We start from the raw sequence: 23,697 nt of genomic DNA on the forward strand, positions 1-23,697 counted from the left end.
GGTGCTGATTATACAATCTTGAGCATTGAAAAACTAGAAAGATTACCAATGACAATGTCAGAACGACCTGTCAGTGAATGGATAATCCACGGAATCATAAATATTCCAATCTCAACCTTCAGGTTTCAATACTGCCAAAAATATATACAGGCTGGCATGTACGAGAAATTGGGAAAGGGGTACCTTAAAACAACATGGAACCTGCCCTATTCACATGCATGTGTCAGTAATAAAGGACAGAAAGTGTTTCTTAGTGGCAACAATTGTGCTATGTCACTAAGTGGCACGCTTCTATGTAACGGTATTAGTTTGCACGGAGCCTGTGAAGGGAATTCATACAACCTTTCATGTCACCAGCAAGGCGCACCTGCAACTGAAATAGAACCATTCTTTCAAAGACTCTATAATGGGAGTTACATTCTTATTGTAGACCGCAGATGTTGCAGTCTTATGCCCGGGACTCCTTATCTAGTAACTACAACAGCGAAGGTCAAGTGCTGTGGACGTTCTTTGTTCCCCAGCTCCTTTCCAGACAGGGAGGCGAGGGCATGGCCCAGTTTGAAAATTACTTCTATTCGAATAGACACTTTAAGCAGAATGAAAACAGTGCTTCTTCAGACGCCTACAAGGCTCACGTCATCAAAAGAAACGTATGATCTACAAGTCGCAAGGACGACTGCAGAGATACATACATTATTATCAACCAATTCCCCCGTACATTTCGCGGAAATCCTGAGCGAAATCTTAAATATTTCTGATACCACTGGGGTCTCAAAGGTATTTAAGACAGTATTTTCGATGGCATTAACACCATTCAAAGCCATACTGGGTATTTTTCCAGATTTCGTCCATTCGATTTTTGGCGGACTTCCCCTGATCCTGGGACTAATTGCAGGAATCCTATTCCTAGTCCTTATTTTTCGTTATGGCAACCCATGTCACAGACCAAACTCTGACGACAATGGAAGAAACGATCCTAGCCATTGGATACCGGGACCGGATATCAAAAATCCTGGGACTCTCCCGGCTTAGAGACCTGAACATGACTTGGTTTCTATCATTTCGACCAATGTGGCAAAGGTGTGTTTTACCTGTACTAAGGTGTCTGCTATGCGGAGAAGAATGCGTGTTAGACACCTGTCTGACGCTACAATCGGATGCGCCGGTGGATGCAGATACACTGTTGGTTCCTACCAAGGTTCACGCACTGTGCTGCCCTCAAAGGCTGCCAATTCTGATGACGGCATTCCTGGAATCTTCACCACTGCGATTGAAGAGTAGTGAAGTTCAAGATGAAAGCAGCATCGAACAGGTACGACCTTCTGTCAGCAATGCAAATCAGAATGTCAATGGAGACAATCATGCGCACGAATGCATGGTTACCCCTATTTCCGACTTAGTGGAACTTTCCCATTAAGCTGTTGACAGTTTTTTCGAAAGCCTGAATGATATGATGTTCTCTCCGGAACAGAAATAGAGACTTTTGAGTAAACTCGCACACGGCGTTCCCTGAATTCGGCCTTCAACCTTTAAAAATAAAGTCACATGAACAATTACAATCCAGTTCACGGACAGCAACTTTTTTCAGCAAGCCCTTAAAATATTTTTCTATATATTTTTTCCCCGGGACACTGATCTTCTGCTTAAAGTAAGAAACTATTCCTAGAGAACTAAGATTTCTATTTTAGATACTTTATATAGACTTTAGCTGCCCGCTGGTATGTTCACAAATATTTTATTATGTGATGAAATGGTCTCGACCTTCCTTTCTGTATAGCTATATTAAGAGCCATTTCATGTGTATTTCTCATATACCAAAAAGCAATAATGCATTACAATGCGTGTTTACTTTTGCATTTAATTCATAGCTTAAGTGCATACAATATATATGACTGCAATTTTTCAGTATATTTGAAAAATTCGAAATGCATTTATGTATTTTGGGGTGGTAAGGTATACACTATACTCTATAGTATGTTGTACTATGTTATACTATGCATAGATTAGTAGATATGACCATAGTTAGCGTGGAGTGGGTGTCGTGTATTTCTATAGGTTCTGAATCAGTCCCCCTATTCCTGACCCTATTCTGGTTAAACTAACTATCAAGTTAACTAACAGTCAGCCCATGAGGCAAGAAAACCCCCATGATGCAGATACCGTTATCTGACGCAGTCACACTACGGCACAGGAACGTGTTATCTGATTAGGTCATAACGCTTGAGATCTAATTAGACAAGCGACATTCCTCCAGCCCCTGATAAGGCATACGACGTTCTCATAACAAATCAAACCTATGACAACCTGGATAATCCGTGCGGCCATTGTTTTGATTTCACAGAGAACTTTAGTAAAGAATGTGCTAACGAGCAAGTCGTATGACATCTTTATTGACGTACCTATGTCCATCCTTACGTCAATCTCGGCACCTTTAAGGTATAAATATTGCCGACCTTGCCCTATGCAAACACACGCGTGGTGACAAGACGGAGCAGCCATACTTGCCGAAGCCGAGAGCAGAAGCAGACCCCGCAGGCAGCAGCCCCGCCTTCCTGACGCGCTGAGAGACGCGCTGCTATCTCAAACCGAGAGACCCAGCACCGGCGCTTCTGGGCAGCCCTCGCAGGCAGCCTGGAATATCGAGAGCAGAGAAAGAGATACCATTCCTCATTTCATCCTAACTTCCAGGTACAGAACTGAATAACCCCTCCTAGAGAATTCTTTAGTTATTCACTTGGCAAAAACAAACTTAACTTAAACTGTAACTTTCTATTCCCGCCCACGCATTAGACTTAGGTCAGGTACACGGGGTAGGCGTATTTAGAAACACCAGTTGAGTACGTTTAGTCAAATGTATATGTGTATGTAAATATATTTTAATCATTTTAAACATCATATGGCTCAGAAACCATATCAATGTTTTTACAGTATTATTTTATACTATTGCTTCTAATGTATGCACTTTACTTAACTATAAGTATTGCAATAATATCGATCCATTTCTCTTGTACGAGAAAAGAGACTGATCAATAAATAACATCTTTTATTGAACACGCCCGTCTCTTCCTTTTCTCTACATTCTGATGAGACTAAGAATGCACGTACTGACTGAGTAAAATAATTGCCTTGTGCTCACACGACTCTTGAGATTGACTCTTGATTAGGGGAGAGCAAAGTTGTCATGTTCTATGGTTGTCAGAAACTAAATCCCTTCTTGTCTAATCAGGGGAGTTAATTCCTTCCTTGAACATTCGAGAAAGTTTCTAGCGAACTCTGAGCTTAGCTGGCAAACCCAAAAATTAAGTCTAGTATCGACAGTAGTAGACCTAGTTAACGTCTGGCCTAGGCCTTTACTGCTGTAGGTACTATTCCAATGCGCAGAGCCTATTGGGAAAATAGGAGCTACACTACATCTTCTCCAATCTACCCTACTTCAATCTACTCCATGTCAATTTACCCCACTCCAAACTACCCCACTCTAACCTATCCCACTCCAATCTTCCCTAATCTGCACCACTCCACTTCAATCTACCAACTCCACACCATTCAAATCTACCCCAATCTTCCCTACTCCAATTCAATCTACCCACCTCTAATCCTTCCAATCTACCCCACTCCACTCCAATCTACTCCAATCAACCCCACTCCACACCGATCTACCCCGCTCCACTGAACCCACATCTACCCCAACTCACCCCACTCCAATCTACCCCAACACATTCCACTTCAATCTACCTCAGTCCAACCCACTACCCAAATCTACTCACCCCACTCTAATCTACTCCACTCAACTACAATCTCCACTACAATCTATCCCTCTCCACTCGACTCCAGCTACCCCACCCCAATGTATTCAACTCCTCTGCAATCTACCCCACTTCAATCTACCACAGTCTACCACATTCCAATCTACCATAATCTACCCCATTCTACTCCAATCTACCTCACTCCATTTCAATGTACCCAACTTCTATCTACTCTACCACAATCCATCCCACTCCAATCTACCACAATATTTCCCACTCCACCCGCATTTAACCCAATCCACTTCACCATTTTTGCACCACTCCCCCCACTCCAAACTACCCCACTCCACTCTACCCCAATCTATCCCATTCCACTCTACCCCACTCCAATCTACCCCACTCTAATCTACTACACAACACTCAAACCTATCCCACACCAATTTTACTCACTCCATTCCAATCCACTCCACTTCAATCTACCCCACTCCATCCCAATATATCCTACTCCAATCTACCTCACCCCACTCTACCCTACCCCAATCTACTTTACTTCAATCTACACCACTCTACCAGAATCTACCCCACTCCACTTCACCCCACCCCACTACACACCACCCCCTCTACCCCAGTCCTCTCTGCCACACTCCAATCTACCCCATTCCAATCTATCCGCCTTCAATCTACCCCAATCTGCGCCACTCCAAACTACCCCACACTAATCTATCCCACTCCAGCCTCCCCTAATTCACACCACTCCACTCTAATTTACCGCAATCCACTCCAATCTACCCTTCTCCCTGCCAATCACTATACTCCAACTCTCCCAATCCACCACACTCCATTCCAATCTACTCCAATCAACCCCAATGCACCTTAGTCTACCCCCACTCCACTCCAACCCAAACTACCCCTCCACAACCCACACCACTCCAATCTGCCACAATCCACCCCAAAGCACTCTTCCCCAATCCACCCCACTATACTCCAATCGGCCCCAATCTACCCAATCCATTCTACCCCAATCTAGCCCTCTCCAATCTATCCCAGTTCCATGGGCCCACTCCAATCTACCCCAATCTACCCCACTCCACTCCAACCTGTCCCACCCACCTCTATTCTAATCTACCCCACTCTACTCCTATCTACCCCACTCCAATCTACACCACTCAATCTCAATCTACCCCAATCCAATCTACCACACTCCACCCCACCCCACTTCAATCTAACCTGCTCAATTCCAAACTTCCCCACTCTACCTCATCCAAACTACCCAATACACCGCACTCCCAATCAACCCCAATCAAATCTACCTACTCCATCCACCCACACTCCAATCCATCCCACTCAACTTCCAATCTACCCCACTCTATGCCACTCCAATCTACCTCACGCTTCACCCAATCTTCTCCACTTTACTCCACTACAATCTACCCTAATCTACCCCATTCTGCCCCACTTCGCTCTACTCAAGTTTACCCCACTTACCTCTACCCCAGTCTACTCCACTCCACTCTACCCCAATGTACCCCATCCCATCCCACTCCACTAACTATTAGCTGAACAGCAGCCATGCTGGTGTAGAACCTGGCTAAAAAATATTGCCAAAGGCAATAGCTCTCGCATAGGCAAGACCGAAAGGCTTTGCTAATTCTTGTTATATTTTGGACCTTACACGAAATAAGATGTACTGGAGTGTCATTACCTGGTAGGAGTGCACATTGAGAAAAGTGTTAACATGTACTTACTGGTGAAAGGGCTGTTGATGGTCTTATGAAAGAGACAGATGGCCTTAAGTATGAACCATTTATTAATAGGGAGCCAATGAAGGGAAGCCAAGTGAGAAGAAATGTGGGCACAGGTTTTAAGGACCAGAAGGCAACTTGAGGTTGAATTTTATACCAATTGAAGTCCATTCAACAGGTATCCTGCCAGGCCTAGAAAAAGGTTATTACAGGTGTCTAACCTGGCAATAATGAGAGCCTGAACCTAGGTTTTCCTTGGTGCGCTACAGAGAAGGGCAGTGTTTTGAACACTTTTATCATCATCAAGAATGTTGAAGTGAGTTTGTTTATGTGGGATTCGAAACTAAGTTGTTGGTCGAAGATAACACCTGGATTGCAAGCAGGAGAAGCAGGTTAGGCCAAAAAATGTGAATCACATAAAGGGATTCCCAAAAACAATATCCTTTTGAAAATGAATTTGAAGACTCATCAGGTCACCATTAAGACTCTGAATGATCTGTGAGTGATCAATGTAAGGCCAAAGCACTCAATGAGTAAGAGGTTACATGTTTACTTTAAAAAGTGTTGGTCTCAGGGAGGATTCCTGTGTAATGTCACAGCGGTTTTCTTTATATTTTGATCGAAAACAGCACAGATGAATGGCCTGATTAAGATCTTTAAGGAAGGAGGATAGCCGGACATAGGCAAGACCTCCGGCACTTATCCAGTGGCGGCTCCCCCTTAGGGGTGTGCGGGCGTCTCCCTACAGCTTTGTCACAGTGCGAGAAGGCAGAAACATAAAATGGTAAAACTACCATTTTATGTTTCTGCTTCTCGCACTGCGAGAAAGCAGAAGTGCCTGGTGCCTGGTTGTGGGCGGACGGGTGGGTGGTACTGCACGAGAGCGGGGGGGGGGGGTGGCTTGGCCACTATTGTGGGTACTGACGGGCCGACCAACACAGTCATGGTCACTCCCCTTTTTCTCTATGTAAGCTGCATGTAAAAGCCTACATAGAGAAAATTACCCAGCTGGGGCGCTCTCGCTGGGCCTCACCAATCACAATACTGCCATTGCAGCGTTGTGATTGGCTTAGGGCCTGAGAAGGAGGCTGCCTGCTGGCTGCTTACTCTTCCTGAAGCAAAGTAGCAGGAACAAGGGGACCCGGCTGCACCATCACCACACCGACCAGGAGCTGAGGCGGGGCCGGTGGTAAGGTAGGTTTTATTCAATGTAAAAAAGTTTACTTCTGCAGAAATATTGGGTTCGGCTACACGCTGTTAAGGTCTAACAAATATACTGTGCATCATTCATACGGTGAGTGGTTGTTCATTGCAATCAATGCATGCAAATTACCTGTCCATCGGGCTGTGTGCAGCAGTGCCCTCAAGTAAAATTGAAGTTTGTGTGTGTGCACTGCGTAGGTGCACAAGTGTGCATATACAGTAAGTGAGCCAGAACTGCGTGTGCATTACCTGCCTGACGGACAGCCTGGGATAGGCTGTGAGAAACCTGAGAGACTAGCCGCCTTACCTGAAAAGTGCCCAGACCTTAGGTTTCACGCGCTCACATGACATCAGCAACAGCTATTAGACCTGGCCCCAGCCAGACTCAGTGCAGCCGGCGGCGACCTGGTTCGGGCCTGAACTTTTAATGATGTTTCCACTGAAAATCCAATGGAGTTGTAAAGATAAGGGTACTCGTTGTAGCCGGGGATCTGTAGTGCTCTGAAGACTTCTGACAAGGCGCTTTCCTTGGAATGGAATACTTTACATTCAACTCAACCTCGCAGTTCAGACTGCTCTGATAATGTTGACTGTACATGCTGCTCAATTGAAGAGCATTTCTGAATTTGTGCAGAAGTAAAAAGCTGTGCTGTTGGTGTATATAGAGTGTGGTAAATGTAGGTGGGCGGTGGTTCTGTATCAAAATCAACAGTCTGCTACAGTATACCAGTGGCAGCAGAAAAACAGAGTGAAGTTGATAGTCTGCGCAGATAAATAACATGGCTGTCATTGGGCTACAGCAGATGCTAGTGCACGCAGATTTATGCACTATAAACCACACAGCCCCCAGTGTATGGAAATGACGGACAGTGTGCGTGGGAAGAAGAGGTCTCTTCAGGGAGGGAGGACTGCGATGCGGTTGTATGTAGGGGGAGAGCAGGTTGAGCAAAGACAGGCTGGAGATGGGAACCAAAACATGGCGTGGGAATCTGTGCGGATGGAAGGGAGAAAGCCTACTGGGGAGGAAAAGAGTTCGGAAAAGTGAGGGGAAGCAAGTGCATGGGGATGAGGGGGATTTGTTAAACAATGTAAGTGTGAAGCAGAATGGGTGGTGTGTTAGTTTGGTAAAGAGAAAGAGGCGTTGCGAGTGAAGGTACAGTTGTGAGGAGGCCAGAAGCCATAGTGTGAGGATTGTAGTGGGAGCAGGGATGATGGAGGGAGGACGTTGCCAGGAGGATAGATATGAGGAAAATGAAGTAAAGGACTAATGGAGTTGCGGAGTGAGATATGGGAAACTGTGTGGGTGAGTGAGGAGTTGTGAGAAGTTAGTGATTGTGAGGCCTGCTTGGGAGCTGAAGGAAGAGGACATTATGGTGATGGTGCCTCAATGGAAGGGAGGGTCGATGTGATTGTAGGCTGTATTCGTGAGAGTGCTGTAGAGCTGGGGGAAGGGAGGCATGCATACCAACATGAGATCAGAAAAGTTGGAGTTTTTATCCCGCATGAATCGTGTCTGTTGGCATGTATGGAGAGCTTGTGTGAGCTGGAGGCCCGGTTAGTGAGAGGATCGTAGAGCTGGGGGAGGCTGGAGACCGGATTCATAAGAGGTCAATAGAGCTGAGGTGCGGGGGGGTAGTTGGAGGCCGGGTTTGTGAGGAGGCTGCAGGACCTGGGAGAAGAATTGCTTTGTCAGGTGAGGGAGTGAGTTGAGCGAGGGGAGGGGAGTGGAGTCCTAGTTGATGGGGCACTGGCACTGAGAGCAAGCAAACTTGTGAAATGGTAGATGCAGATTCCAGCGCGCTCCTTGTGCAAACTGGAGCGAACAACACAACTCTAAAGTCAGAGGCTTGGCCTCGTCTTCATTGCCTCCGACGGAGCTAAATATAAACTGCTGCCTATTCAAGTGTCTGGAACCAGGTTCCCTCGTTCTCCACACTCACTGTTTGGGAAAGATTTATCCTAAAGGGAGCGCGGGCAGTACTACCAGGCTCGCTGTCAGAGCACAAAGTCCGAGGGGTAAGCCCCTTTGGACTCTGTATCAGAAGGATGGGCGGCACGACCCTCGCCGCCAGAAGGACAGGCATTGTGGTGCTCATGGGCGAGGGCTAGGCCCACTGAGGTCGCTGTTGGAAGGATACGCATACTAAGCACCTGAGCCTGAAAGACAGGATTTTTAAAGTTACTTTGGCTTTGACAGACTTGCTTTCAGAAGTAGAGGCATTGCCAAGCTTAGTCTCAGACTGATCAGCATCTCCGGCCTATCAGCTGTGAGCCGTGGATAGGCTCATTGAGAGGACACCCCTGCATTGTACAGCGTGCAGCACAAAGTGAAAGGCTGGCAAAAGGCACCATTGTATTGCATTGTATTGTAATTATATAGCGCCGTGTAAGTAAAGCTTTGCTTTAATAAAAAAGGTTGTGTGGGTATTCCCAAAGTAGATACATAAGAAAACTAAGACAGAGGGAGATAAAGTGATTTACCCAGGGTTACACAATGTGATGGAAAGGGAGCCAGGATTAGAACTTATTTCTTCCAGTTATACTATATACAACTGCCACAGGCTGACACATAGTGACTTGACGATATACTCTGGAGAATCTAGGTTTAATTGAAACCTCACTAGTGATATTCAGTTTAATCCTGAGCAAGTGCGAGTGTCTGCACTTTGTAGTTGGGTATTGAAGAGTATCTCAAACAGAAATGCAGTGCAGTTATGTGATTTCAGAATATAGCAATCATCGGGGATTGATGTCAAAACTAACTGGTGACCAAAGTGCAATACAAAAGCTCCATAGCATGATTTAATACTGTATGGCATTTGGAAAATTGCTGGAAAATGCACCATCTGTCCATTCTTTTTTCAAAATGTTCTCAAGGGGGCAACCACCCGAACCCCCCATAGGTGGTTCGCGCTGGCTCGCAACGCTCGCTAGCAACGCTCGCTAGCAAAGTGCAGTATGACAATAATTTTGCGCCTCACCACTTTCAAATGTCACCAGCCGCCACTGCTGACATCCCACAAACGACGTAGACAGTAGTGTGGTATACTGAGTCAAAGGCTGAGAGATCTAGAAAAGTATAGGTCACTGCAAATCTAGAGTCCAGGATCATCCACATATTGGAGCATGCAGAGACAACAATGGTTTCAATGCTATGACTGGATCAGAACCCAGGATAAAAGAAAATTAATAGGTTATATTCCCTAATAAATTAAAGAGTTGGCAGTTGACAAAACTTTCCTTGATTGTGGTGACCATAGGTAGGATTGAAGTGGGAGCGAATTTTGCATAACTGTGGGGTCGGCATTGGAATTTTTCAAGAGGGGACTATCGGGGCTTTATTTCCATGATACAATATTATGCCAGTACTGAGAAAAGATTTGTAAAGTACTATTGGTAAGGGAGTCAATGAAGGTGATATCACCTTAGCAACTCTGACAGGGCAGGGGTCAAGGGGTGAACCTGAAGTAGTGGGGTGGATACTGGCAACAAACTCTTCCTGACTCCTGGGAGTGAAGAAGGCCAAAATGGAGTAAAAAATGTTGATGCTGTGTGAGCTTTATGCAACACATATGTCAAACATGAGCTCAGGGAGGATACCTGTGGAATGCCACAGCTGGTTTCTTTAAATTTGGATCAAAAAGGCCCCAAATGGATGGTCTGAAAGCGATCTTTATGAAATGAGGTTAGTCAGATGAAGAAACAAAGTAAGAAACGAAAAAGACCCAGTGAACAAAACTAAAGGTGAATACCACAAAAATAAAACCAAAGAAGCAATCAAAAGACCTACGGTCCTATTTGATGAAGTGCTTACTACCACCCTATCGAACCACAATGAATTCCAAGTTCAGGAGATAAGGCAGGGAAGATAGCAGCATTCTTTGAGAGCAAAATCCAAAAGATTCATGATAACACTGGTAAATGGCAACACCTGAAATACATCACAGGAATATCTCTATCTAAATGGTCATTTTTTCTGAATCCTCATTGTAGGAGGCCTTCACAAGGTTTAATAAACCTCAACCCACTGTCAGACTTAGAAGAATCTCAGTGAGCTATTCTAATCAAGACATATTCATACATTTCTACCCTTACTCCTTTAAATATTAAACATATATTTACTAGATGATGCCATCTTGAATGCTCTGAGATCAGGTCAGATCCCCAACTTCTGAAGAAACCAAACTTTGTCCTAGAAATTATACAGAATTTATGACCAGTGACTGCTCTACTGTTCATTGGTAAAACCATTGAAATAGTAGCAACCTGGCAGCTTATGACACATTCTGACAACAAACTTCTCAGAAAAACTCAGTCAGGATTCAGAGATAAACACAGTACTGAACCAGTCACTCTGCAAGTCTTAGACCGCAACCTCAAAAATTTAGAAGGAGACTGTGCTTGCTTACTAGTGGTACTTAATCTGTCAGCAGCAGTTAAACTGTGTGCCAATCAACATTGATCAAGATCCTTTCAACCATATTAGGAATAGAGGCCACACAACTCTACTACTTCCAGTCCATTCTGTCTCACAATAGACAGTTTCTTAAACTTGCTTCATTCAGATGTAAGACTCTTTCTTAATTTGTGGGATTCCACAAGGATCATCACTCTTACCAAACCTAACAATTGATTTACAAATGGTGGTTAAGGCACTTTAGAGAACCGCACATATCCTTTTTACCGATTACCGTTCAAACTCAAAGCAATTATGGACAAGTAAAGAGGATTAACCACCACAATCTCTAATTAAAAACAACACAAAGAGGTTGTCTTTCACATTAGTTTTATATAATAAAACATAGCACTCCCTCAAGTTACAGAATATTGCAATGATATAATTAACAGAAAGGCCAAGAAACTCAAATCACTGGTCAAACTATATGCCTGGTGATCTGTTGGCATGCTATATACAACATGCATATTATAGATATACATATTAGATACATAAAGCAACACCTGTTTTGTTTTGTTTTAAAACATATCTACAATTATTATGTTAAAATCCAACATAACAAATATAACCACAGAAAACTGGTTATAAAGATACAGCCTCATTGATCAAATGCAAACTAATAAATATTAAATTATCAATTATTTAATAGCCATGTTACAAGTGAGCATCCTAATTCAATTTCAATATTGCTCGGGCTGTAGGAAAAAGGTTCAATGAGCACCAGAAAGAAATTGGCTACTAAAATATTGATTTTGATTGCTAAAATATTGGACAATAAATTATGTCATTCATCCTTACCTACTACAGAAAACAGTGTATGCGATTGTACATCTCTCAAGAATATTACTGTAACTCTTAGTCTTTCTTTTAGATGTATTTCTTTCCAAGTGCCACCTATGAATAAAAAAATGAATTCAGCTACACATATATAAATTCTGCCTCTGTGTGGAAAGTTGAACTATTATTACATATATCTTAACAATTATATTTTTACATTATTAAATGTACCTTATAGGTAAGTATAACCTCCAATGTCATCTGTCTGTGCACTTAAGTTCACAGTTCCATTTTATGGAACAAGGAGTGGTCACTTCTGTGTCTACTGTTTCCTAGAATGAAAATGTAATATTTAGCGAACTACTGCTTTCACGAAAATGAATATATTTGTATGTGGTGCATAACATTAGGGTTGCACAGGGGAGTGCATAACATTAATGTTGCTTTAAAGTTCACATATTCTTATTGCAAAGGAGCACTGATACTAAGGCTCTGCATATCACAGCTTTATTGCAAACCCAAAATTAAGACTTGAACTCATTATGACAATTGATTTTGCATTTTTCTTTGACAGATATTATAAGTCACATAAGATGCTGTCAAGCTACTCAATGTAAACTATGTTGCTCAGTATTGGAACTTATGTTGGCATATGAATTAACCATTCAGTCTCTCTAAAGCTACATAAAATGTCAGTTTATCTTCTAAAATCATATAAGATATTTAATTTGTTGGGGCTGAATTTCTCCCATGCTCAAAACAGGATATTCTTTGTAAAGCAGACAATGGCAGTGTTCCATGTATCTACATATGAACCCAATTGTTTAAATGGGCAGGTATTGCCTGGTACCGAGCACCTGCACTTCTTTAATTTTAGAGAGTGAGTACCTGCACTTTTATTTTTCTATTTAAAGGACTGTATAAACTGGATACCCAGTTTTAAACAATATAATAGGGACCCCAGTTTTTTACTTTTTTTTATTGTCCATATATCTACAAATACAGCTTTAGGTCAGAGGGACTGGAAGGGCCCATTTTAGAAGCCCTGCCATAAACATCTACCATGTTTTCAAATAAAATTTCTATATGTACAATTGCAAAATCCTAAATGCAAAACTGCTTATATTTCTAAATGGCTAATGAACATGAATTATAATTCAAGCATTGGGCTAAAACCGTTGATCTATCCATGTACTACAACAGAACATCGTGCATATTGTTTCATCACTGATTTAAACTTCTTGGCCTATTTGTATATTATATCATTGTAATATTGAGTAATTGTATGTAGTGCAGAGTTTTATTATCTAATACTCTCTCCAAACTTATATAACCTTCACATGGAATCTCTGACATTAATGATACATGATACTCCGCCAATGATGTCCACCCCTATCTCAGAATCTCAAATCCCCTCAGACATATACAATCAGAAACTTTCATTCAAAGGACTACAGAGCGGACATCTGTATTCTCTCTGAGACTTAACCCATGCAAAAATGAATTCATACACTTGTCCTCCAACAACCACCAGCCCACTAATGCAAAAATGACTGGAATTGCTTGGGTTCTCACTTGACTATTCCTTAATCTTCAAAAACCACATAACTATCTTTTGAAGAAAGCAACAAACTGCAGAAAAAAAGAGGATATCACATATCAGTTACACCATCTAAGTCAGTCTCCAGATACCGACAAGTTCTCCCATAAATTCCTCCTGCACTGTGGTTCGGTATCAAAAAAACAAGTGCTGGAAGGCTGATGTGTCGGTTTTCTTAGTTTCTTCAAGCTTTTTCAGCTCCTATTAACAGGAACAACTTTTAGAGGCCCAGAACTGGAACAGACACCTCTTGGCAGGTCAAAACTCCCAGCAGTGGAGTTCAGGGAAGCTAGTGGTGAAGTCTTTGTAGCCCTGAGACTTCAGAACAGGAGGCAAACACACACAAGCCATTGGCGATTCTCACAAGCAGGTTCACAGCAAAGTTCCAGTCTTTGTCCTCTCCTTGGCAGAAGCAGCAACTGCAGGCCAACCCAGAAAAGCAACACACTGCACAGGGGCAGTCTCAACCTCAGCGCTCTTCAATTCTTCTTCCTTGGCAGCGGTTCCTCTTGATTCCAGAAGTAATCTAAAGTTCTGGTGTTTTAGGTCTAATATTTATACCCCATTTTCTCTTTGTAGTCTTTGTTTCAGGAGTCTCTGAGATCAGTAAAAGCAGATCTGTCCTCTCTGGTCCAGCTTCAATACAGGAGGTGGAGACAGCATTGTGCAGAGCAGACACAGCCTTATCAAGTGTTAGTGAAAACTCTTCCCACCATTCTAAATGCGGAACAGTCTATTCAGCCTGGCTATGAGTCACCCAAGAAAGGCAGGACGCACCTCAACCACTCTTGTGACTGTCTAGAGTGAATGCACATCCCCACTTCTTGTCATTCCAAAACCAGATGGTGAATACACAAACAGGCAGAGGCACACAGGATGTTATACAGGAGAATGCACACTTTCTAAAAGTATAAATAACAATACGTGTGCCAGGACTGATGGTTTCTTTAAAGAAAGTGATAATGGTCTTTATGAATAAAACATAAACACCTACTTCAACATTTGTATCATTTAATGATGAAGCTCAATCTTTTTCTTTTTACATTTTTTGAAATGATTTTACTGTGTGAGAAAAACAATTTAAACAATCAATACTATATACAAATATATACAAAATATACAACACATTAACAAGTGAACAAATTACACTTACACCACACTCATACCACTTTCGAACTTCACATGCAAATTACACAATTGTCCCTAGGAGCACCACAGTGTAATTGAAGAACAATTAAGATACAATCCAAAACATATTTCAATAGTAAGAATTGATTAAACCAAAATGTTTGTAATAATTTTACAATTTTCAACAAATGATCAACTTCAAACAACAATGATCACTTCTTGGTGCAGGTGACCTGGGACTAGGTCGACGCGTTTCGAACCCTCAAAATGATGGGGTTCTCATCAGGACCAATAAGACTCTTAAGTCTTCTACACAACCAATCCCATGTGTGGTATTGCTGTTTTGGGATCCCTGTTGAAAGTAGATCCCAGCATCGCCTACAACTAGAGTACGGCTTGTGTCTCCGTTTCTCTTCGTGTGAAAGAAAAAAAGAATTGACCCCAGGCATTTTCTAAGAAGTAAGGAAAGGCATGTATTCCAACAAATAGTCCACGGCGTTGCTAGGACACGGTGTGAGAACTAGAATGGTGGAACCCTACTTTCAACAGGGATCCCAATACAGCAATACCACGCACCACCTAGTCCCAGGTCACCTGCACCAAGAAGTGATCATTGTTGTTTGAAGTTGATCATTTGTTGAAAATTGTAAAATTATTACAAACATTTTGGTTTAACCAATTCTTACTATTGAAATATGTTTTGGATTGTATCTTAATTTTTCTTCAATTGCACTGCGGTGCTCTTAGGAACAATTGTGTAATTTGCATGTGAAGTTCGAAAGTGGTATGAGTGTGGTGTAAGTGTAATTTGTTCACTTGTTAATGTGTTGTATATTTTGTATATATTTGTATATAGTATTGATTGTTTAAATTGTTTTTCTCACACAGTAAAATCATTTCAAAAAATGTAAAAAGAAAAACATTGAGCTACATCATTAAATGATACAAATGTTGAAGTAGGTGTTTATGTTTTATTCATAAAGACCATTATCACTTTCTTTAAAGAAACCATCAGTCCTGGCACACGTATTGTTATTTAGAGTTTATTTGGTTTAGCCTGACTGGTTATGAGCCAAGGCCCATTTCCGTTTCTCACTTTCTAAAAGTGGCATTTTCAAACACACAGTTTAAAACCACCTTCACTAACAGATGTGTGATTAATTTCTGAGTTCGGAGAGCCTAAACTTAATTTTTCAGCCTTGTCCTAATGGAAAGTTACACTTGTAAGATGTAACAAATCAGCTCCCATGTTAACCTATGGGGCAGACAGCCTTTCAATCATGAAAAACGAAATGCACAGTATTTCACTATCAGGACATTGAAAACACACTAGCACATGTACTACCTTTCACATACACTGCACCCTGCCCAAAAGGATACCTTGGACCTACCTGAGGGGTGCCTGACATGTGAGAAAAGGGGAGGTTAGGGCCTGCAAGTGAGTGCACTTGCCAAGTCATCATAGCAGTTCAAAACTGTGCATGCAGACATTGCAGTGGCAAGTCTGAGACATATTTACAGAACTACTCATGTGGGTACCACAACCAGTGCTGCTGGACCATTAGTAGCATTTGATTTAACGGCCCTGGGCACACACTGTGCTCTTTACTAGGGACTTACAAGTAAACCTAATATGCCAATCATGGATAGCCAATCATAATCACAATTTACACAGGAAGCACTTGCACTTTGACACCGATCAGCAGTGGCAAAGTGCCCAAAGCATCTAAGCCAACAAAAACGAAATCCAGACCACAGTCAAAATGTAGGCGGTAGAGGCAAAAAGTCAGGGGAAATCACACCACTACTTCATACAATTTGCACACATATAGCTCCTTAGTCTATTGCCCATCTTTTTCAACGTCATGCCTTACTCCATCTGAATCATTCAGGAGTGATTAATTTTTCAATGTGACATTCCAAAGGTCACAAAAATTATCATTGCCAGTTTTCAGGTCATGCAAAATTATGTTTATTATAAATACAAGATTAGAATGGGATGCCAGTCCAGCCAACGTGTTTCATCCAACTCAATGACTTTATCAGGGCTGCAAAGTTTACAAGAGAACATTTCAACAATGTCCCTACAAACATACATAAAACCCGTTTCAAGTGCACTCTCAGTCTTATATTTGACCCTTATACCCTTCAGTGTTTCTCCTACCCTCTCCTGAACAAAACAACAGTTAAAACCATGTATATACATAGTTTAAAACACATGATGTACACTTGTAGCCGCTTTCATTGACCTAATTCTGTTTCATATTCAGCATCAATCTTGCATATTCAACATAATTAAGCCTTCAAATGATTTCATATTCCTCATAATGTGATCTAAATTCCATCAGGCCACCTGAGCTTTATATAACAGCATCTAATTGATGTATCTAAGAACCCATTTAAGATTTAAATGAATATTATCTATAACTTGATATGATGGGTGCTTTGATTAGCCTACTTTATCCCCTTGCCATTCGTACCATACAACATGTAAGTTACCTTCCTTATTCTTGGACAGAATAGAAACTCGCTTTTATCTGTACCAATCTTTTTTTATGTGTAGAGGATTGTTACCAGTGCTACGGCTGCTAAAAGAAGTGCACGAGGAGTAGATCTGTATGGAAAAGGCCATAACATCTCATATATTTAATCTCTTAGTCTCAGTTCATATGACGCCACCTTCACTACTTTTTCAAAATAAAATTCATACTTATTATGAATTGTGGCCAAAAAAACATCACTGTGTGTCACCTGAATAAGTACATGTTATTGGCATATATCCACCAAGATCACAGCTGTTAAAAATCCAATAGTAAACACCACAGAAGCACAAAATGTTCGTCAAGTCACAGCGGAACACAGTTTATTGTAAATCTGTGTTGCCAAATATCTTCTCCATCTCAATTAAATAGTTTAAAACCAATCAACGCAAATGTACCTATTCTCGTTTATGAAAGAGTTATTACCTATGGTTACTTCACACAATACCATATTATAATAACCAGATGAGTTCCACCTCATAATAACCATTATATACATAGGAAATACCAATAAACGTCGTATTTGCGCTTGGTCTAACGTGCCTTAGTCCGAAATACTTTTTATGAAATTCAAAACGGGGCTACCAGATCGTATAAAAACAAACAACAAGAGGCTAGCCGCTCTGAGTCACACCTTTCTACATGCATTGTAATACTTTCCAGGAGTCCAAAATCTGAAACGTACAGATGTCAATACATTTAGATAATCTGTGCATTAAGCAATACCAGAAATGTCAGGTATAGGGAGTGAGACCTAAGCACCAAACATACTTCTAAATCAGCAACAACTTGTGCTATAAAGCCATATACCTGTATTCAGTCGCATAAGATGGCATAGGGCACGCGTTCCCTCCATTCATCAGCATGTGCAACCTAACATGTTAAATGTGCCATTAAATTAGAAGTAGCAGGAAATCCCACCTTCAGTTCCAGTTACTTCTTAGGAATCAAGGAGGGAAGCCAAGAGCCTTTGCTGATAATGTAAGAAGTACTTCCGCCACTACATTAGAATGGTACAAACAGTTACAAAATGGAATGAACTACATATGGTTCCATTATTGGTGGCTAACAGAATTGCATAATGGCATTTCGGAAACTAGCAGTAGCAAACCTGCAATGCCTTAGTCCTCAATACATGCCAGGACATCCACCACATATCATCCTAATACCAAAATGTGTATACCTGCAGCCATACTCAGTAACATAACCCAGCAGCGGCGGCTCCCCCACTAAGGAGGAGGAGCTTCGCCCCACTGCTTGAACTGCAAGCTGAATACAAAAAAACAAAATGATAATAACGTTCCGTCATTATCATTTTGTTTTTTGTATTCAGCTTGCAGTTGAAGTGGTGGAGTGAGGCTGGGATCCCCGCCTCACAGGGGTATGAGTGGTGGCAGCACCTTAAGAGTTCATGATGGTTTGACCGGCCACTTTGGGCCGCCCTAACCATCATACACACTTTGCATGTTCTCCACCCAGGCTGCAGCCTGGGTGGAGAACATGCACAGCCTGCCAGCCCCTGTATGAGCACCGGACCACTGTGCTCAGACCACTCACAACGCTGCTGTGAGTATCACATTGTCTGCATTTATATATGCACTCGGGCATTATACTGTAAACCATCCATTCTACATGTTCCTAAAAAAAAACACTCTATTTGGTAAAAAGAAAAATATCCTATTAGAGAAATCGCTAATAGGGGTGCCATGTTGGAGCTGTTCAAAGAGTACACCTCACCCTCACTTATATTTAAGAACAGTTAGCGACCTTGGGGCTGATTCACAGAACTAATCTGAGACAAAATCCTAAATTTACTAATTTTGGTATTCACAGAAGGCAATTAGTAGTAGTAGTAAAGTTAGTATTTTGTCTTAAGTTTATATTTTGTCTTAAGTTTTGGTCTTAAGACAAAATACTAACTTAAGACAAAATCCTAATTTAAGACAAAATACTACCTTAAGACATAATACTAACTTAAGACAAAATGCCTAACTGGTCTCATATCATCGTCGACGATAAAAGAATAAAGGGCCCTCATTCCATGTTTAATCTACCAAATGACTTGTTGCATTATATATCACGCAAGCAAACAGTATTACAAAAATTAGTGAAGTTCATTTTCTTTAGTCAGCCTTTTTTTCCACTCTATCTAGACAATAAATCCATCTAGCCTCAACTTGTCTCATGACTAATTACCAATCACACTTAGCTGGAAACTAGTTGAATACCATAAAAAGTAAGACCACTATTATTACCCGGATACATCCCTTTTGCATTCCGAGCTAGGGGGTAACGAATATCCACCTATTTAACTGCTCTACTGTGTTCTTGAATTTTTAATGCCAAGGCCCGTATGATGCATCCTACATAGATCAATGAGAGTTAACAGATAATTACATATACAGTGTAGACACTACTACAGTTGATAATCTGGTTGATCTTAGATGTTTTGGTTGAAATATATATTTAAACTCCGAGAGGCCAGTAATGTCATAGTTGCACATGTTACAATCTGTACAGACAAAAAAACTTTTGGAGGCAGTGGTATCATGTAAAGTTGGCATAAAATAATTCTTTGTGATTCTTCCTCTATGGTTTTACCTATAAAGAATGTAATCTATTTTGCGCCTGGGTGGAGCTCCTCTACGCAAAACCACTGGCACACGTAGTAGTGAATGGCCGCATCTCAGCAGACTTTCCTCTGGGAAGGGGAACAAGGCAGGGATGCCCTCTATCTCCGCTACTCTTTGCGCTGGTGCTAGAACCTTTAGCGTTGTGGATCCGGCAGGATCTGGTTATTCGTGGACTGAAATGGATGACAGGCTGGGAGGACCTCATTTCGCTTTCATGCGGATGATATGCTTCTTTACCTGTCGTCCCCCGCACGCTTCATAAATGTGCTACTAGATATATGCGCTGTATATGGGCAGTTTTCCGGCTACACGATAAATTGGGGAAAGTCACTCATTTACGTACTCAACGGCCCCCCGCCGAGGCTCGCACGTCACTGCAAAATACAAATAACAAGTCAGGATTCAAATATCTGGGCATATATATCACACATAGCCACACATGCTTCATTGCAGAAAACCTCACACAGACCCTGACACGACTCCACAGCGATGTCAAACATTGGCACTCCCTGACGCTGAAACTGCTTGGGATAGCAGCCCTCTTTAAGATGATGGCCCTCACCAGATTCCTTTATGCCCTACAAAACACTCTTTTCACTTGTGCCCCCACATACTTCACGGCAATAAATGTGGAAGTAACAAACCTATTATGGGCCAGTAACGCAGGTTGGGTTGCCCTGCACAAACTCATGCGGGGATGGTATGATGGTGGAATCGCCCTCCCGAACATACAACAGTCTTATTGGGCATCACAACTCATGGTCATAAACCAATGGCTTCACATGCCGCAGGATGAGCTTGCATTCCACATGGTCAGACACCTCCTTGATAGAGAAGGGATCATGGGGACTCTATACAACAAAACACGACGATCGCCACTCACAGGCCCAACGGCACATACAGTTCGCATATGGTTTGATGCACAGCGCAAAATGGGCTTGAAAGGAGTGATAATACAGACTACGCCATTATGGGACACCAGATGCCTAGGCAAACTGAAAAATACAAAGGGGTTCAGACAGTGGGACCTGATAAGCATTATCAAAGTCGAAGATCTTTGGAAAAGGGGCAATGTTGTTCCACTAACCCAATTTCAGACCACATATGGATTAACACAGACAGAGACCTTTAGATATACGCAAATTAGACACGCACTCATGTACGTAATCCCACAAGGCACAGAGCTACCGGAAGCTTCGCCTTTAGAAGACAGACTCCTCACAGACCATCTAAGTAAAAAAGCCATCTCCCTGGTAGACAGGAAAATCATAAACAACCTGCCAGATCCCATGATAGCCCTTATGGAACAATGAGAACCAGACCCGGGTATACTGGACGAGACGGACTTGCAGGAAGCGCTGTCGTCCCCCAAAGAGGTAGCGATCCCCTCTAAACTATGATTAATATAACGGAATGTTTTACACCGAATATATTACACACGGACGCTACTACATAAACTGGGAGTAGTTGAAACACCGCTCTGCCTTAGACAATGCGGCTTGGCTGGCACATTTCTCCACACCATCTGGGAATGCCCTAAAATCATATTGTATAGGGAAGCGGTCCTGAACACAATCTCACAGGTCACAAGGGTAGAAGTTCCACCCGAACCAAAAAGATGCCTAATCAATATATGGGAGCCAACAGACCTTAATCACATGGCGCAGGATTAGGTAACACTAGGCATGACACTGGTGAAGCGAAATATTGCTCATAACTGGGGATCGGGACAAACTCCTACACTGCAAAACTCGTGCTGTGATATGGACAATGCTATGGTAACGGAGCAGGCAATTCATGTACATAGGAGATGCCCCAAAAAATGGACCCGTGTGTAGGGTAACTGGAACACCTTTTGTGGAAATATATGCGAACCCCCGCAAGAGGAAACAATAACAGACAACAGTGACTAATGGAGACAACAGTAAAAATGCTCTGTGCTGTAAGACAATATCTTGCAACTGTGTGCCCAAGATTTACATTGATGAACACTAAAGATATGTATGAGGAAACAAGACATTATATTCCTGAATGCAATGATTGTAAGCACTGCCTATTGAGAAATAACCATGTACTGATTGAAATTTTTGGTAAAATAAAAAATGTTTAAAAAAAAAGAATGTAATCTATGGTCTGGAAGAAACCATCCCAGTCAACCCTGTAACCACCTGTAATAGGGGCAGGTGCTTTCCTAATACGTTATAGTTATCATTGCAAACAGTATTATAAGTGGTAATGCCAGGTGATTATTCTTCCCCGTCTTACTCTGAGTTTTTAGAGTCCCAGCTGTTTGCACTTTTTCTATCCTTGGTTCTGGTTGACTTAAAAGAGAGTCTCCATACCGGGAAACCCCTTGATGATTAAGGTAGGCACTGACACTATGTTGTCGGAACACATCAACACATTGCGCCTTGGCAACTGGACGCCAAACCCCATCACAGCAGGGTACACGGCCATCAACTCCCGCCGATTGGAAGAACGCTGACACTCCAGAAAAGACCATCGACCTTGAAGAGACAGCAAACCCAAGGTTGTTCCCCACCTGAAAGAACTGACATCCGTAGTCAGGTCCACTGGAGTAGAGAGCTGAAGCAGCAGCCCCCTAGAAAGATGGGTCAACACTGTCCACCAGAGCAGGGCAAGGAGGATGGAAGGAGACACTGGAATCCGAAGGGACAGACTGCAAGACAATGGATCCCAACGAGTCAACAAATACAACCACAGAGGACTGAGGGGAAAATGAGCCCAAGCCACCATAAACACCGTCGCCGCCATTGGACCCAGAAGCCGCAACCAGAGGCAGACAGAAAAAGAACCCCCCTCCCAGAATCTCCAAGCAAGATCCCTAAAGTCACCACCCGGGGGACTGGCAGGAACACACTGTTGAGAAAGCGAGCTCCAATGAAAGTTAAGTCCTGAGAGAGCTCCAGCTGACACTTAGGAAGATACAGAAGAAATCCATGAGCCCTCAACACAGAGCACACCACTTCCCGATCCACCAAAAACTGGTCCCAAGAGGGAGCATGAATAAACTAATCATCCAGGTAAGGGTAAACCAGGACATCCTGAAGATGCGAGGAAGCCACCAACTTAGCCACCACCTTGGTGAACACTCGCAGAGCCGACCTCAGCCCGAAAGGCAGGACCTGACACTGAAAATGAGGGCCCTGAATGGAAAACCTCAGTTGCAGACGAGAGCTGGGGTGAATCGGGACGAGATAATAAGCGTCCTGGCGATTGAGGGTGCACATGAAATGGCCTGTAAGAACCAACAGAATCACCAGTTGAAGAGTCTCCATCTGAAAAGGCGGATGAACCACTCATTTGTTCAGAGCCTTCAGGGGGGTTCAGGACCAGCCTGAACCCCTCTGTCACTTTGGGAACCAGGAATATCAGAGAGTAAAACCTCCTCTCCATCTGCAGAGGAGGAACCACCTGAATTGCCCATTTTTGCAAGGGAGACTCGACCCCCAGACACTAATCAGACCTCTTTGGCAGGCAGGACAGCCAAGGAGTCAGACGAATCTCTGATTCCAGAGGAGGCAGCGAGAATTCAATGGCATGTCCCTGACGAACAATGTCCAGCACCTATACGTCTGAACAGGACTGCACCCAAGCTGGTAGGAAGTACAGCAACCGACCTCCAACCAAAAATACAGGATCTGCAGCCATATAGTCAGGAACATGGTTTGGAAGGGGGGGTTTAGCTTTCCTGTCCCGAACCTAACCAGAAGAGAACTTCCCGTGGCCCCAGGAAAACTGCCTACGAGAGGGTGGATGGAAAAAAGATTTAGGCTTAGAGGAAACACTAGCAGCAGAGGACTGCTTAAAGGAGAAATAGTGCTTTTTCTCCTTGAATCATTTATGCAATT

General features: G+C 42.5%; 1 long non-coding RNA gene across 3 annotated transcripts in view; it reads right to left on the reverse strand.

Annotated features, from left to right (window-relative positions):
• The window catches only part of LOC144825264 (uncharacterized), a 484,671-nt gene that overhangs the window by 200,027 nt on the left and 260,947 nt on the right, over nt 1-23,697 (reverse strand). The window contains exons 4-5 of one of the 3 annotated variants that reach the window (XR_013609365.1): nt 12,156-12,256; nt 11,946-12,041 (exon numbers count right to left, since the gene is read on the reverse strand). The exons of the other annotated variants lie outside the window; for them this stretch is intronic. This is a non-coding gene — a long non-coding RNA (uncharacterized LOC144825264). The remainder of the gene's footprint in view (nt 1-11,945; nt 12,042-12,155; nt 12,257-23,697) is intronic. 3 annotated transcript variants of the gene reach the window in all.

The sequence above is a fragment of the Lissotriton helveticus genome, chromosome 3_1 (genome assembly GCF_964261635.1).
Source record: "Lissotriton helveticus chromosome 3_1, aLisHel1.1, whole genome shotgun sequence".
Lineage (NCBI taxonomy): Eukaryota > Metazoa > Chordata > Amphibia > Caudata > Salamandridae > Lissotriton > Lissotriton helveticus.